Source organism: Neofelis nebulosa, chromosome 17 (genome assembly GCF_028018385.1).
Source record: "Neofelis nebulosa isolate mNeoNeb1 chromosome 17, mNeoNeb1.pri, whole genome shotgun sequence".
NCBI classification, from domain to species: domain Eukaryota; kingdom Metazoa; phylum Chordata; class Mammalia; order Carnivora; family Felidae; genus Neofelis; species Neofelis nebulosa.
The window spans coordinates 20,247,202-20,262,998 of NC_080798.1; positions in this window are offsets into that span (position 1 = coordinate 20,247,202).

Below are 15,797 nucleotides of genomic sequence, written 5' to 3' on the forward strand. Positions count from 1 at the left end.
CAGTAAAATCATTTCGCCTTCAGTACTGAGCAGTAATTTTAAAATTAAAGGTCTGGAACAGTGATGGTAAGTATGTCGTAAAAGCACCACTCCAAAAAAAAAAAAAAAAAAAGACTTTTATTGCAATAAAAATGTTAGCACCAGGTCACCCCTTGGTTTACATGACCCTCTCCACAGTTATTTTGAATGATGAGTGCCGCTCCAATTTTCAATCAAAAAGCTCCCCTCGGCCTTGCTGAAGCACTCAGAATTGCCCTGAAACAATAATCATTTGTGTATTGATTTGGAGGAGAATCAATCCAATTCAGTCCACCTCACTAAATTATTAATGGCGCAAAGCACCGCAGAGCCCCGAGGTGGGTTAACAGATAAGGTTTGTTCTTTAACCTTGTTGCTGCCCCAGGGATAAGAGTGGCAGGCTGGAAGAGTGTGAGACCAGAAGCACACGCGCAGACCCGGGAAAGCCAAGGCTGGACGGATGAGGAAAGCCATCGGGACAAGCCCTCCCACCCGCAGGAGTGGGTCAAAGTGGGTTAGAGGGGAAGGGAGTCCAAGCTCGCTTCCAACTTCAGCTCAGATCACGATCTCGTGGTCTGCGAGTTCAAGCCCCGCGTCGGGCTCTGGGCTGGCAGCTGCGTGGGACAGCACCCCACTGAGGGGCTCCAGGTGGCTCCTAGTGAGGCCACTTGTCTCTGTTAGAGCTCCTAGGACCCCCCCACACACAGGGGACACTAGGACAGGGGACACTAGGACACCCCCCCCCCCAGGGGACACAGGACGACCAGTGCAGTGCTATGAGCAGCAAACCTTTATTATGGACTTAACGGCCACATTTAAATTGGCTCATTTTATTCTATTTCAATATTTCTACTTCAAAAAGAAATTTTGTAAATCCAGTCTCTAGCTGTAAATGGATCATCATAAATACAAGCAACATTGTATATTTTGTTGCCTCTCTCTCTTTTCTTTTTTTTTAAGTTTTATTTACTTATTTTGAGAGAGAGAGAGAGACTCGAGGAGGGGAGGGGCAGAGAGAGAGGGGGAGAATCCCAAGCAGGCTCCTCGCTCACTGAGCCCAACACGAGGCTCGATCCAACGACCGGTGAGATCATGACCTGAACTGGGATCAGGAGACAGATGCTTAACGGACTGCACACCCCAGGCACCCCTCTGTTTTTTCTGTCTGTCTTTCTGTCGGTCCATTTGTCTGTGTGTGTGTGCTAATCTCTACCAGGGAGATTTAGGAAGTAGTCCAGAGGATTCAAGGCACACTAGCATCAGAACTGAGACTTTCAGATGCCTGGGTGGCTCAGGTGGTTAATCATCCGACCTCGGCTCAGGTCACGATCTCATGCTTCGTGGGTTTGAGCCCCGCGTCAGGCTCCGTACTGACAACTCAGAGGCTGGAGCCTGCTTTCGATTCTACTGTCTCCCTCTCTCTCTGTCCCTCCCCGGCTCACGGTCTGTCTCTCTCTGAAAAACAATAAATACATGTTTTAAAAAAAACTTGAGAATTTCTTTTTTGGGGATTCTCTCTCTCTCTCTCTCTCTCTCTCTGCCCCTCCCCCGCTCTCTCTGTCTCTCTCAAAATAAATAAGTAAACTTAAAAAAAAGAAAAAAACCCTGAGGCTTTCTCTTCAATCAAATGAGAAAAACTGGAGGAGAATAATGAGAAAGAGAAAATAATGCCCTTGTATTGTGGTTTAGTGGTGTTTACTGCAAAATGGAATAGTCCTGACCCAGATCATTCTGGTCCCAGCGAAAGTCACCCAAACCATCCCACAAGCAGGAAAAGTGGCATGGTTAGGCACAGAGACTCTGGAACTGACCCGTAGAGGATTCAATCTGGCTTCCCAACTCACTCCCCGTGTAAGAAGCTTCTTCATTTTTATGAGCCTTGGCTTCCTTACCTATAAATAGGGGCACGACAGTCCCTACGTCACGAGGTCACAGTAAGAACTAAAAGTGTTCAAACCTGCAAGTCACTTACAACAGTGCCTGACACAAAGAGAAACACTAGCCATTATCTGAATGCCCCCGCTCTGGGAAAACTCCTATTCAATCCTCAGAACCCAAGCCAGCCTTAACTCTGCCCTCCCAGAGGGAGACAAGACCCCCCCACCACCACCTAACAGCTTCTTCTGTACTTTTCTTTTTAAGTTTATTTATTTATTTTGAGGGAGAGAGAGAGAGAGAGAGTGCCAGCAGGGGAGGAACAGAGAGAGAGGGAGAGAGAGAGACTCCCAAACAGGCTCTGCACTGTCAGGGTGGAGCCTGATGCGGGGCTCGAACTCACGAACCGTGAGACCATGACCTAAGCATGAGTCAGACGCTTAACTGACTGAGCCACTGAGGCGCCTCTCCTTCTGTACTTTGAACAGGCTTCTGGGGCTGCACACGTCATCCTCTTGTAATTTACAGGCTAATTTTCATGGCTGTCCATGTCCTTGAGCTGTCGCTCCTTCCTAGAGGTGCCCTCTACGTGCCCGCCATCCGAGGCAGCTCTGCTCACACCTAGTGGGAAATGGTCAGCAGGTGTTGACCTACTTGAGTTGAAGCAAACAAGAGCGTGACATCCGGAAATCTTGTTCTTTCATCCCGTCTCCCGTGGGAAAGGAGTCTCCCCAACATCCCCTAGGATCAGGTATCACCACCAGGGAACCCCGCCCCATCCCATTCTCCCTCCCTGACCCAGCCTGAGTTCTGCGCACATTCTTCCTCTTCTTCCTTTTTATACTTTTGTGACATACTATGTACCCGTGACCAATGCATCATATCGCTTTGTGTGTTTGAAACTTTTACATAAGTGGCGACATACAGCTTGTATCCTCTGATAGCTGGCTTTTTTTTTTTTTTTTTTCCACCCAGCACTATGTCATCAAGATTTATCCACACTGATATGTGTAGATCTAGTCTATTCATCCAGGGGTCATGAAAATGCATGGCTCGCAGTCTCACTTCCCACACGCTGTTCCCAGCATGCAGCAGAGCACTGCAGGGGTACTAAAGCCAGTCCACTGCTGTGAGTTGTGGGACCCCTCCCCTGGCAGGGGGTCATGTCCACATCAGGCCTGAAGGCTCTCCCACCTTTCCTGGGCTCCCTCCTCTTTATTGTCCAGGAAATCTCTTATAGATCTAACCCCATTTTAGTGTCTGCTTCTCAACGAACCCAAACACCCAATTCCTTTTAACTCTTTCATTATTATTCTACTCTACACAGATTGCCACCACCTTTGTATGCTTTATTACATCCTGAGGACATTCACACTGTTTAGTGTTTTGCTATTGCCAGTAATTCTGGCTCATGGGAGGGCTTCTGAGTCATGGGGACACATAACTGGGCTTTTCCCCTTAGCGTGACATCAGGGGATTTGTGGTCTACAGTGGCCCCCGCTGATCCCAGACTCCTGGAAGTCATGCTCTTGTGGACCCTCCTCGCCTTGAGCATGTGCTGTGCCTAGAGGTTCTCTTCTATGAATAGCAAAAGTGATGGATGTCACTTTCAAGATTAGGTTACAAAAAATCATGGCCACCATCTTGGGTTGCCCTCTCCTGTCATCTCTCACCCAGGCACTTGCTCACTCTGAGGGAGCCATGCTGTGAGCTGTTCTGTGGACAGGTCCACGTGGCAAGGACGAGGGAGGTCTCCGGCCAAAGTCATCAAGAACCGAATCCCACCGACAGCCAGTGCATGAGCTGAGAAGAAAACCCTCCCCCCGTGGAGGCTTCAGATGAAACTGCAGCCCCTTGACTGCAACCTTGTGAGAGATTTTGAGTCAGAGACACCTGGCCCAGCAGATTCTTGACCCACAGAAGCTATGAAACTTAAAAACATATCGGTTTTTAAGCCACTAAGCTTTGCAGTAATTTGTCTTGCAGATACCATATCTGAATGTATCCATAAACATCTGTCCAATCTCCCCACCCCAACTCCAGAGCTAGCGATCGGTCCTGAGCTCTTGCCGATGATGAGGCATGGACACCATCTCTTATGATTACAAGCTCATTTCATCCTCACTCAGCCTCAGAGATTTCTGGGGACAGCACCATCACCAGGCTGGACACACCCGTCAGACCTTGACTCCACAGTGCCCCTCCCTCCCCCACTTCCTCCCTCCCTCCCTCCTTCCCTCCCTCCCTCAATTCCTTCCTTCCTTCCTTCCCTCCTCTTTCCTTCTCTCCTCCCTTCCTTCTTCCCTTCTTTCCTTCCTTCCTTCCCTTTCTTTCTTGCTCTTATTCTCCTAATATATTTGAATCCTCATCATGCACCAGACAATATTTTAGGCAAGTCCTCTCTTCCACAGCAATGGAAGAAGAAGACCAGAACCCTGCTTGAGGACTGCTATGGGGTGAATTGCATCCTCCCAAAATTTGTACATTGAAACCCTAACTCCCAGTACCTCAGGATGTGACTATATTTGGAGATGGGGTCTTTAAAGAGGTAATTAGATTAGACTGAGACCATTGGGATGGGCTCTAATCCAATCTGACTTGTGTCCTTATACAAAGAGGAAATTTGGACAAAGAAGTGTGAGCACACAGAGAAAGTGAAGACACGTGAAGACACAGTGAGAAGATGGCCATCCGCAGGAGAGGCCTCAGGAGAAGCCAAGCCTGCTGACATCTTGACCTTGGACTTGCAGCCTCCAGACCTGTAAGAGAATACATTTCCATGTTTCCAAACGCGCAGGTGAGTAAGTGAGCACAACACCCTCAGGTGAAGGTAAGTGTACTAGAGAAAATAAAATTGAGGCTCAGGATGGGGGGATCTCAAGTGGCCCGGCAGAGAGATGCACCATGGGGACCACAGCCTGCAGAGGTGGCCTTCAAGCTGAGAGGTGAATAACAAGGAGCTAGTCGGGCAAAGGTTTGGAGACAGAGTGCTGCAGGCAGAGGGAAGAGCTTGTGGAGAAGTCCTGGGCTCTGGAACGTAATTGCTGCGTGGACAGGTTCACTGGCTAGGTGGTTCTCCCTTCCTGGTCCTACGCCTCAGTTTCCTTTTGAGGATGCTCTGCCCCTTGCCATTTTGAGAAGTTCAGAGGCCTACTGATCGACACAGTCTCTCCTGCCCCCTGAAAGCATTGACATACATGCGACCAAGGTCAGCTAGTAGCTGTCTGTCTCTCAGGCACTGGTTCTGGAGCAGAGAGAGCAGAGGCGTGAGGTGGGGACAGAAAGTGGGGCGGGGGACGGTGACAAAGAGTTTGGCACTGGTCCTTGGGACCGCCCCTTGGATCTGCCAGTGCCCAGCTGGCACCAGCTGCTGTGACTTATGTGAACTGACCCCCAAATGTCCTCCTCTCCCTCCCCAACAAATTCCCCTGGTGGCTACAACAGGTGCTGGTGCCCATGTGGGTAAAAGCAGGCTGCAGGGGTTGAGACCGGAGTTCCACTGGGCCATGTGTCTGGACCTATGGCCAAGTCTGTCCCCTCAGCCCCTCTTGTGTGGAAGTTTAGGGAGGGGGTGGAGGTGGTAAGGCGGGGGGGCAAGAATGAGATATTTGCTTTTCAGGGACATTGTGGCAAACAGAAAGAGGGAAGGTGTGGGAGCAGGTTCCAAGTCCACATGACCACATTTACAAAAAATATAAACAAAAATAGAGGTATTCAATGAATCCAGAGCTCACTGGTCGTCCAGGATGGGCTCACAGAATATCTGCTTATTGTAAAGAAAACAAAAACTAATCACACAGAAAATAACAATGGTATTCTGGCAGATATCCTTTCAGCTACTTAAAAAATTTGGGGGGGGCGGGCGGCACCTGGGTGGGGCCATCGGTTAAGACTCTTGATTTCGCCTTGGGTCATGATCTCACGGTTCATGAGATCCAGCCCTGCACTGGGCTCAAGCCTGATTAGGCTTCTCTCTCTCCCTCTGTCTCTACCCTTCCCTCCCCACTTGAATGCTCGAGCACACGCACGCTCTCGCACGCTCTCTCTCTCTCTCTCTCTCTCAGATAAATAAATAAACATTTTTTTAAAATGTTTTGGGGCGCCTGGGTGGCTCAGTCGGTTAAGCAGCCGACTTCGGCTCAGGTCACGATCTCACGGTTCGTGAGTTCGAACCCCGCGTCAGGCTCTGGGCTGATGGCTCAGAGCCTGGAGCCTGTTTCAGATTCTGTGTCTCCCTCTCTCCCTGCCCCTCCCCTGTTCATGCTCTGTGTCTCTCTATCTCAAAAATAAATAAACATTAAAAAATTTTAAAAAATGTTTTGTTGTGGGAAAATATATGTAATGTAAAATTTACCCCTTTAACCATTTTCACGTGTACAGTTCAGTGGCAGGAAGTCCATTCACGCTGGGGTACAGCCATCCCCACCATCCCTCTCCGGTGCTTTTTTCATCTTCCCAAACTGAAACCCTGTACCCGTCAAACAAAAACGCTCATTCCCTCCTCCCCCAGCCCCCGACAACCACCATTCTACCTTCTGTCTCTGTGAATTTGACTATAGCGATGCTAAGTGGAATTATGCAGGATTTGTCCTTCTGGGCCTGGCCAGACTACTTTCTGGTTTTGTTTTTTTTTTAATGTTTATTTATTTTTGAGAGAGAGAACACAAATGGGAGAGAGGCAGAGAGAGAGAGACACACACACACACACACACACACACACAGAATCCGAAGCAGGCTCCAGGCTCTGAGCGGTCAGCACAGAGCCCCACGCGGGGCTCGAACCCGCAAACTGTTTGATCGTGACCCGAGCCGAAGTCGGGCGCTCAACCGACTGAGCCACCCAGGCGCCCCTGCTTTTCCACGCAGATTTCATCACCCAAGTGGAATCACAAATGAGCACAGTTTTGTAATGGTTTCTGCTTGGCAATACATCAGTGACGTGTGTCCACATTCGCACACAGAGCTCAGCACCTTCGTTGGTGCCTGCTGTACACTCTGCAGAGAGCTGTGCATGTCATTTGCCTAACGCGTCCCCGCTGGTGGACATTAGGTTGTTTCTAGTCTCTTTCCTAAGCCATCTTCAGTAAATGACTTCAGTCTTCATCCCCACAAAGGGGAGGGGGGTCTTTAAAACGAACGCCCACAGGTACAGTTTCCAAGCCAAAGGGAGCAGTTTACACAATGATTGTCAGATTGTACCTAGAAGGTAGGACATAAAAATGCTCATTTTCTCAGCAACTCTGGGAGTTATCATCAGCCTTTATGTAATATTTTCTAATGTGGCTGGAGGACAAAAAAAATCTCACTGCTTCAATTTGCTTCTATTCGATTGAGCATCTTTTCATATGTTTTCTGGCCGTTTGCCTTTCTTCCTTGGTGAATTGCCTGTTTCTACTTTTTACAACTTTTTCAAGGAAAAAAAAATATTCGGAAATAAAGAGGTATGTGTGCTACCCTCAGGAACAAGACCAAATAGAATTGTGCCTCCTTAAGCCTCTCAGAAGGGCACCTTTGTCAACAGAATGAATGTGTTTGGAAATTCCTCCTTTAGCAGGCTTCCAGGGTATTTTATTTGTTCAATATGTGAATCATTAGCATCACAGCGGCTGAAATAATCGGCGCCAAGAAGCTTAAAGGTTTCCTTCCAGTTCCTAAATCTCAGATAACAAAGAAAAAAAGCAAGTTATCTGGCCCCGGAAATACAAATTTACATTCCCTCAGGTAGCTGAGGCCAAGTGCAACTTAACATCAAGCCTGGCACCTGGTGAGCTGTGTGCAGAGAGGAAGTCACTGAAATCCTTGAGGTGTGCTTTCTTCCACTGGAGTCCCTGTACCGTCAACAAAAGAAGTCGCACAAAAAACAGGGGAGTCCTTTGCTTCCACCACAGAATGAGCATCAGAAATGTCCCTCCCAAAAGTTCATGCCAATATTCATTTAGATAACATTCTGTCACTTAGAAAACCAAGAGGTGATTCTTTACATTTTTCTTTGTGTTTTTTTTTTTAATTTTTATAAAGAGGAGAAAATAAGCCCAGTTTCCCTAGTTTTGTGAGCAAGAGCCAAAGTCTCATGGGATTCAATCGAAAGTGTGGCCACAGGGAGCCAAGTGGGAAGGAGTCAGGTTTTGGAGGCAGGGAGAACACGGGCACACCCAGAACCACGGTGAACTCAGAGTGCTTCCTGCAGTCTGGTTGCGACAACAGTGACAATGACAGCCAGCAATAATGATAACTGCTCAAGAGAACTGTAACACCTTCACGGCAACACATGCATTTCCTGCTCCTAGGTAGACAAAAGTCCCAAATCATTATCCCCATTGTCACTGTCACTCTTTGATATATCTCAGCCCCAATTCAGATGAACTCAAGGCACATCTTCGTGTCCTTCCTGACAGCATCCTTTTCCTGGACATCATTTGAGCACCCTCTCCAAGCAAGACCCCTATGTAGTCGGCCAGAAAGGATTTTCTTCACTTTAGGAAAAAGAAAAGTAAGGAGCGACCTGGTGTTGCTTGGCCACAGTGCTCTACCACTTAGATCAAAGGGGGAAAGTGACAGGTGACATGTGACAGGTGAAAGTGACAGGAGAGAGAAAAACTCTCTCTCCAGAAGAAAACACGAAGGGTCGAAGGAAAGATATTTGAGCATTAGAATACTTTTAATTGCAAGTAACAGAAACCCAACTTAACTTGTCCTACGGGACTCTGGCCTGGGGTGCGCCTCAAAGCTCAACACAGCAAGGCCAGAGCCATGTGGGAGCAAACTGTGTGGTTTCGGTCTCTCATCCCAGCCCCTCTCCCCCAGCATCTTCCCCAGCATCTTCGGTTCCCTGAAACCTCGTGGCAGAAAACATGGTACTCCAGGGCCACCAACACCATCACCCACAGCACCTGGGTCTGCAGCGCATTACAGGACAGCCACTCAAGTTCTTAATTCTATGGGAGGGCTCTGACTGGCCCAGCCTGACCTGGCTAGCTGCTTTCCTATGTAGGCCATCCTGGATCAGGTGTTCATCTGTGGTCAAAGGCTAGGGTTGTCTGACCTTGAAGCCCTGGGAATTCACAACAAGCAGAAGCCATTCCTAGATATTCCAGTAGTGGGTCTGACAACTTGCCATGTACTTTTTTTTTTTTTTTGAGAGGGAAAGAGAGCACATGACAGAGAGAGGGGGCAGAGGGAGAAAGAGAGAGAATCTTAAGCGGGTTCCACACTCCGCACGGACCCCGAGGCGGGGCTCAATCCCACAACCCAGGATCGTGACCTGAGCCCAAATCAAGAATTGGATGCTTAACCAACTGAGCCACCCAGGGAATCCTTGCCATGAACTTCCGAATTGAAACTTTCTTTATTTTCTCTCCCTCTGCCCCTCTCCTCCTCTCATGCTCTCTCTAAATAATAATAATAATAATAATAAAATTAAAAAGCAAAAAAAGGGAGAGGGTGAATGGGTGGCTCAGTCTGTTGAGTGTCTGACTCTTGATTTTGGTTCAGGTCATGATCCTGGTCGTTGGGCCTGGTCATGGTCCAAGGTCGTTGAATTGAACCCTGAGTCAGGCTTCTCACTGAGTGTAGAGCCTGCTTAAGATTCTCCCTCTGTCTCTCTCTCTCTCTCTGTCTCTCTGTCTCTCTCTCTCTCCTTTTGCCTCCTCTCCCCCACTCATGTGTACCCTCTCTCCAAAAAAAAAAAAAAAAAAAAAAAAAAGAAAACTAAAATTAAAAAAAAGAACAAGAAAGTTCCTGGCATGCACACCAGATTTCAATTCACCTAGGTAAATACCAAAGAGTGGGATTGCTGGATTGCATGGTAAATATATGTCTAACCTTATAAGGAGCTACCAAAGCTCACTGAAAGAAATAGATAAAGCTATTTCAGTGCTATATATATTAAAGAAACTGAATTTTTAATGAAAACTTTCCAACAAAGAAAGCTTTACCCCCAGATGGTTTTGTTGGTGAACTCCACTAAACAATTAAAGAAGAAATCATATTAATCCTACATAACCCTTCCAGGAAAATAAAACAGGAGGCAAACTCCCCAGCTCACTATATGAGACCAGATTTACCCTGATACCGAAACCAGAGAAAGACTTTACAAGGCTATAGACCAATACGCCATACACAGATGCAAAATCCTCAACCAAACAGTAGCAAAGGGAATCCAGCAATATATGAAAAGGATAGTATATCACAACTAAATGGAGTTTATCTCAGGAATGCAAGGCAGTTTCAACACAGGAAAATCAGTGTCATTTGTCAAAAAACCATAGATCCAGGGGCGCCTGGGTGGCTCAATTGGTTAAGCATCTGACTCGGGCTCAGTTCGTGATCTCGCAGTTTGTGGGTTGGAGCCCCACATCGGGCTCTGTGCCGACAGCTCAGAGCCTGGAGCCTGCTTCAGATTCTGTGTCTCCCTCTCTCTGCCCCTCCCTGGCTCACGCTGTTTTTCTGTCTCTCAGAAATAAATAAACATTTTTAAAAAATCCATAGATTTGTATACCACAAAGAGTCAATTTTACTGTGTGAAAATTTTTAGAAGTCATGCAGAACATCAGAGGCATCCAAGATGGAATGCACACAGTGACAAATGAATCTGTCTACAGACGGATGGCTTAAGCACACTCAACCTGGTGAGGAAGGAAGGAGCTAAGACACTGTTTTGATAGATTCTGTAAGAATAAAGAAAAAAAGAACTACATAGAAACTGCGCTCTGGTTGGTAAATTTGTTTCTCCATCAGATACCGGTTATGAATTCCAAAGGTATGTTACACGTACAGTAGAGTTGAGCAAATAAGTAGATATTTGGAGACAATATTGGAGATTATGAAAGTCTTTTTATTTACTCAGAAAGAAGTTACAAAAGAAGCAAGGGGGGGTGGGGTGGTGCCAGAAGGGAACACCATGGTGCTGGATTGGAGTCAGAAATATCAGCATGGGGGCGCCTGGGTGGCTCAGTCGATTAAGCGATCAAATCTTGATTTTGGCTCAGGTCGTAATTTCATAGTCCTGAGAATGAGCCCTGCATTGGGCTCCGCACTTGGCATGCAACCTATTTGCGATTATATCTCTCTCCCTCTCCCTCTGCCCCTCCAATGATTGCTCTCATGCTCTCTCTCTCTCTCTCTCTCTCTCTAAAATAAAATTAAAAAAAAATCAGTATGAACTCATTTGTTAAAGTAGAGATATGTGTATATGCATGTTTAGAAAACGTACATAGAAATCCTCACCTCTGTCTGCTGAGACAGCCTAGAAGCAGCAACATTCCAATATCAATAAGGACACCCAGCATCCAGATCTTGATTTCTTTTTTTTTCATTTATTTATTTATTAAAATGTTTTTTAACATGCATCCAAATTAGTTAGCATATAGTGCAACAGTGATTTCAGGAGTAGATTCCTTAGTCCCCCTCACCCATTTAGCCCATCCCCCCTCCCCCAACCCCTCCAGTAACTCTCCGTTTGTTCTCCATGTTTATGAGTCTCTTCTGTTTTGTCCCCCTCCCTGTTTTTATATTATTTTTGTTTCCCTTTCCTTCTGTTCATCTGTTTTGTCTCTTAGAGTCCTCATATGAGTGAAGTCATATGATGTTTGTCTTTCTCTGACTGACTAACTTCACTTAGCATAATATCCTCCAGTTCCATCCATGTAGATGCAAATGGCAAGATTTCCTTCTTTTTGATTGCCGACTAATACTCCATTGTATATATATATACCACATCTTCTTTATCCATTCATCCATCGATGGACATTTGGGCTCTTTCCATACTTGGGCTATTGTCGATAGTGCGGCTATAAACATGGGGGTGCACGTGTTCCTTCGAAACAGCACACCTGTATCCCGTGGATAAATGCCTAGTAGTGCAATTGCTGGGTTGTAGGGTAGTTCTATTTTTAGTTTTTTAAGGAGCCTCCATACTGTTTTCCAGAGTGGCTGCACGAGCTTGCATTCCCACCAACAATGCAAATGAGATCCTCTTTCTCCGCATCCTCGCCAACATCTGGTGTTGCCTGAGTTGTTAATGTTAGCCATTCTGACAGGTGTAAGGTGGTAGCCAGATCTTGATTTCTAAATGCTGTTCTTTCATATAAGGAACCAGGAATTTTGGAAGAAGAGGTTGATTCTAGGGGGACAGAGAATACACAAATGAGCTGGCAAACCCAGAAAATAATAGTGTTTTAAAAAAACCTAAATAAATACAGAGAACAAACTGAGGGTTGATGGGGGGGTGGCTGGGGTGATGGGGACTGAAGAGGGCACTTGTTGGGATGAGCATTAGGTGTTGTATGTAAGCAATGAATCATGGGAATCTACTCCCAAAACCAAGAGCTCACTGTATACACTGTATGTTAGCCAACTTGACAATAAATTATATTGAAAAATAAATAAATAAATAAATAAACCTGTGTGACATGCTTCCCCCAATCATAATATCAGCCTAATTATGAGAAAACATCAGACAAGTATAAACTGAGGGACATTCCACAAAATACCTGACCAGTACTCTTGAAAAGTGTGAAAATCATGAAACACAAAGTCACGACGACTGGGGAACAAGGAGACGCGAAGACTACATGCAATATGGGGTCCTGGATTGGATGCCAGAACCAAAAGTGCACATTAGTGAAAAACTAGGGAAATCCGAATAAAGTCTGTAGGTTAGTTACTAGTATTGCACCAATATTAATGTCATTTTGATAAACATACTGTGAATTAGGTACTATGTTAGTAGCAGGGGCACTGAGTAAAGAGAACACGGGAGCTCTCTGCACTATTTTTGCAACTCTTCTGTAAGTCTAAGATTATTTCAAGATAAAAAGTTTCTTTGAAACCACATATAGAAACTAGTACACAGTTATTAGAATGGCTAAAATAAAAACATTGGCAATACCAAATGCTGGTAAAGTTGCAGGGCCTGTTCGAATTCTCAAAATTGCTGATGTGGGTGTTATGGAAAACAGTGTGCAGTTTCTCATAAAGGTAAACCTACGCTTACCCTGTGATTCAGCCACCCCACTTATAGGTATTTACCCTGGAGACATGAAAACTCATGTACACGCATACCTGTATTGGAATTTTTATAGCATTTCACTCATAATGGCTGACAAATAACCCAAATCTCCTTCAACAAGATAAACCGTGGGGGCTCCTGGGTGGCTCAGTCGGATCCGACTTCGGCTCAGGTCATGATCTCGTGGATTGTGGGTTCGAGCCTCGCATCAGGCTCTGTGCTGACAGCTCAGAGCCGGGAGCCTGCTTCAGATTCTGTGTCTCCCTCTCTCTCTCAGCCCCTCCCCCACTCATGCTCTGTTTCACTCTCTCTCAAAAACAAATAAACATTTAAAATGAAATTTAAAATAAAAAATTTTAAATGAATAAATGTTAAAAAAAAACAAGATTAAAAAAAAAGATAAACTGTGGTATACCCAAAAAATGGAATACTACCCAGCAGAAAACAAGAAACAAACTACTGATACATGAGACAACATGGATGAATCTGAACATGGGTGAAAGAAACCAGACTCAAAAGGGTACATACCACATGAGTCTGTTTATATGACACTCTCTGACAGACAAAACCCCTGGAATGGAGAGTGGGCCAATGGTTTCCAGAGTCTGGGATTCGTGGAGGGGTTAACCACTAAGGGGTTAACTGCAAGGGATTTTGGGGGATGATGAAACTGTTCTTTGTCATGATTGTGGAGGTGGCTGCCTGACTTCATGCATTTGTCAAAACTCATAACTATACACCCCCAAAAGTAAATGTTACTATATGTAAACTATTTCTAATTAAATTTTAAAATGTGTCCACTAAATACAAAGCCAAAGCCCTCTTGACACCTCATCCCAGGCTCCACCCTACCTTTCCAGAAGTAACTACTGAAATGAATTTAGTATCTACGCCTCTGACTCTAAAAAAAAAAAAAGGTTTTTTTACATACTTATACGTGTGCCCATAGAAAATAACACCATTTGTGGGTTTTTAAGCATAATAAACACTCACATATCACATTGCATGTATCTTTCTTCCTCTAGCAGTCAAGGGGATTTCCAAGGGTCCCTTGGGATTTTCAAAGGTCCTTTTCAAAGGTCTCTCAAGTCATTCAGGATAGATGCTGATGTGTCACCAGGACCATGAGAGGACAATGCGGGCTCCGCCTACCCTCTCCCCCTCCTAGAAAGGCATCTCTAGTTATCTTTGGGCGCTCACTGCCCCGGGCTCAGCTCAGTGGGTAAAAATGAGCTGACCAGCTCCGCCCTGCCACATCTCAGCGAACTGCCCGTGACCCAGGCCTGACCCAATTACCACACATCATATATGCTTTCTCCTGGTCTCAGAGATCACATCCAGAGAAGACCTGAGGCCCAGCTCTGCTGACAAGACTCAGTCCAAGACTTGGGAGCAGCAGGAAACTCTCCACTTTGAGCTGGTGGGGAAACAGGATGTCATTCTGGAGCCACCAGCAGCCAAGTGCCCCCTGACACGGAGGCAACCCCAAAGGAAGCAGAGCCAAGGGCTGGAGAAGGAGCTAATAGCATTGTGGGGACCCCAGAGCCACCCCAGCCAGAAGCCAGTGCGCGCCCTTGGACTCCCTCATGTCAGGAGCAAGTGACAGTCTCTTTTCCTTCAGCTGAAGGAATCCCGAGGAGCGCGCATCTCCACGCACAACCGCAGAGCCTGAGACCAGGCGTTTGCCACAGGTCACCGCCCGTCCCACAGGGCTTCGGTCCTGCAAGCTGCCACAGAGGCTGTCCCCATGCCCTCCACGTGCCTGACACTCTCCCCTTCGACTGGACCCGCCTCCAGAAGGCGCTGCTAGAAATGCCAGGCAACACAACTCAGCAACACAACTCAGCCAGTAGCACACGCTTTGTTTACACCTACCTCTTCGCCAAGCACTGGTTCCTGCATTTGCATTTGCGTTTGCATGTTCTGTTCCCTCCTGTTGGATGTTTAGCATTTTGGTGGTGGAAGTCGTTTTTGGTTTTTTAATTTTTTTTTAACATGTATTTATTTTTGAGGGACAGAGAGAGACAGAGCATGAGCAGGGGAGGGGCAGAGGGAGAGAGGGAAACCCAGAATCCGAAGCGGGCTCCAGGCTCCGAGCTGTCAGCACAGAGCCCGACGCCGCCGGGCTCGAACCCATACACCGCAAGATCATGACCTGAGCTGAAGTTGGATGCTTTTTTTTTGTTTTAATTTTTTTTTTTAACGTTTATTTATTTTTGAGACAGAGAGAGAGCATGAACGGGGGAGGGTCAGAGAGAGAGAGAGACACAGAATCTGAAACAGGCTCCAGGCTCTGAGCTGTCAGCACAGAGCCCGACGCGGGGCTCGAACTCAAGGACCGTGAGATCATGATCTGAGCCGAAGTAGGACACCCAACCAACTGAGCCACCCAGGCGCCCCTGAAGTTGGATGCTTAACTGGCTGAGCCACCCAAGCGCCCCATGGTGGTGGAAGGTAGTTTTAAAGAATTATAGTGTTGTTTTAAAATTGTTATAAAAATTATAGATTGAAAGATACAACAATAAAAGTAGATGTGCCATATTGTTGGGGTTGGTTGCAAATACAAAATCCAGCATTATCTCAAAATTACTGGGAGTCCTCGTACATGTTTATGTAGCTAATAGGTTACCACTGGCTAGCTACAAATTTGTTGGTTTTAGAATATAAGGGAAAAGGACTATAATAAGCATAATGGCCGGTCTCTTTGTTAGCTTCCAAGCTCATTTTGAAATGCTGTTGATCTAGAATCAACTCTTAGCTCAGTAATGAGGTTTTATAAACATGGTCTAGAAACATTTGTTTGATGAAATGGGTTCTTACAATTCTATTTCTATATGTTATCCCGATTCAAACAAAATCCTTTCACTATGGTACATTGAAAAGAGCTTTGGGATTC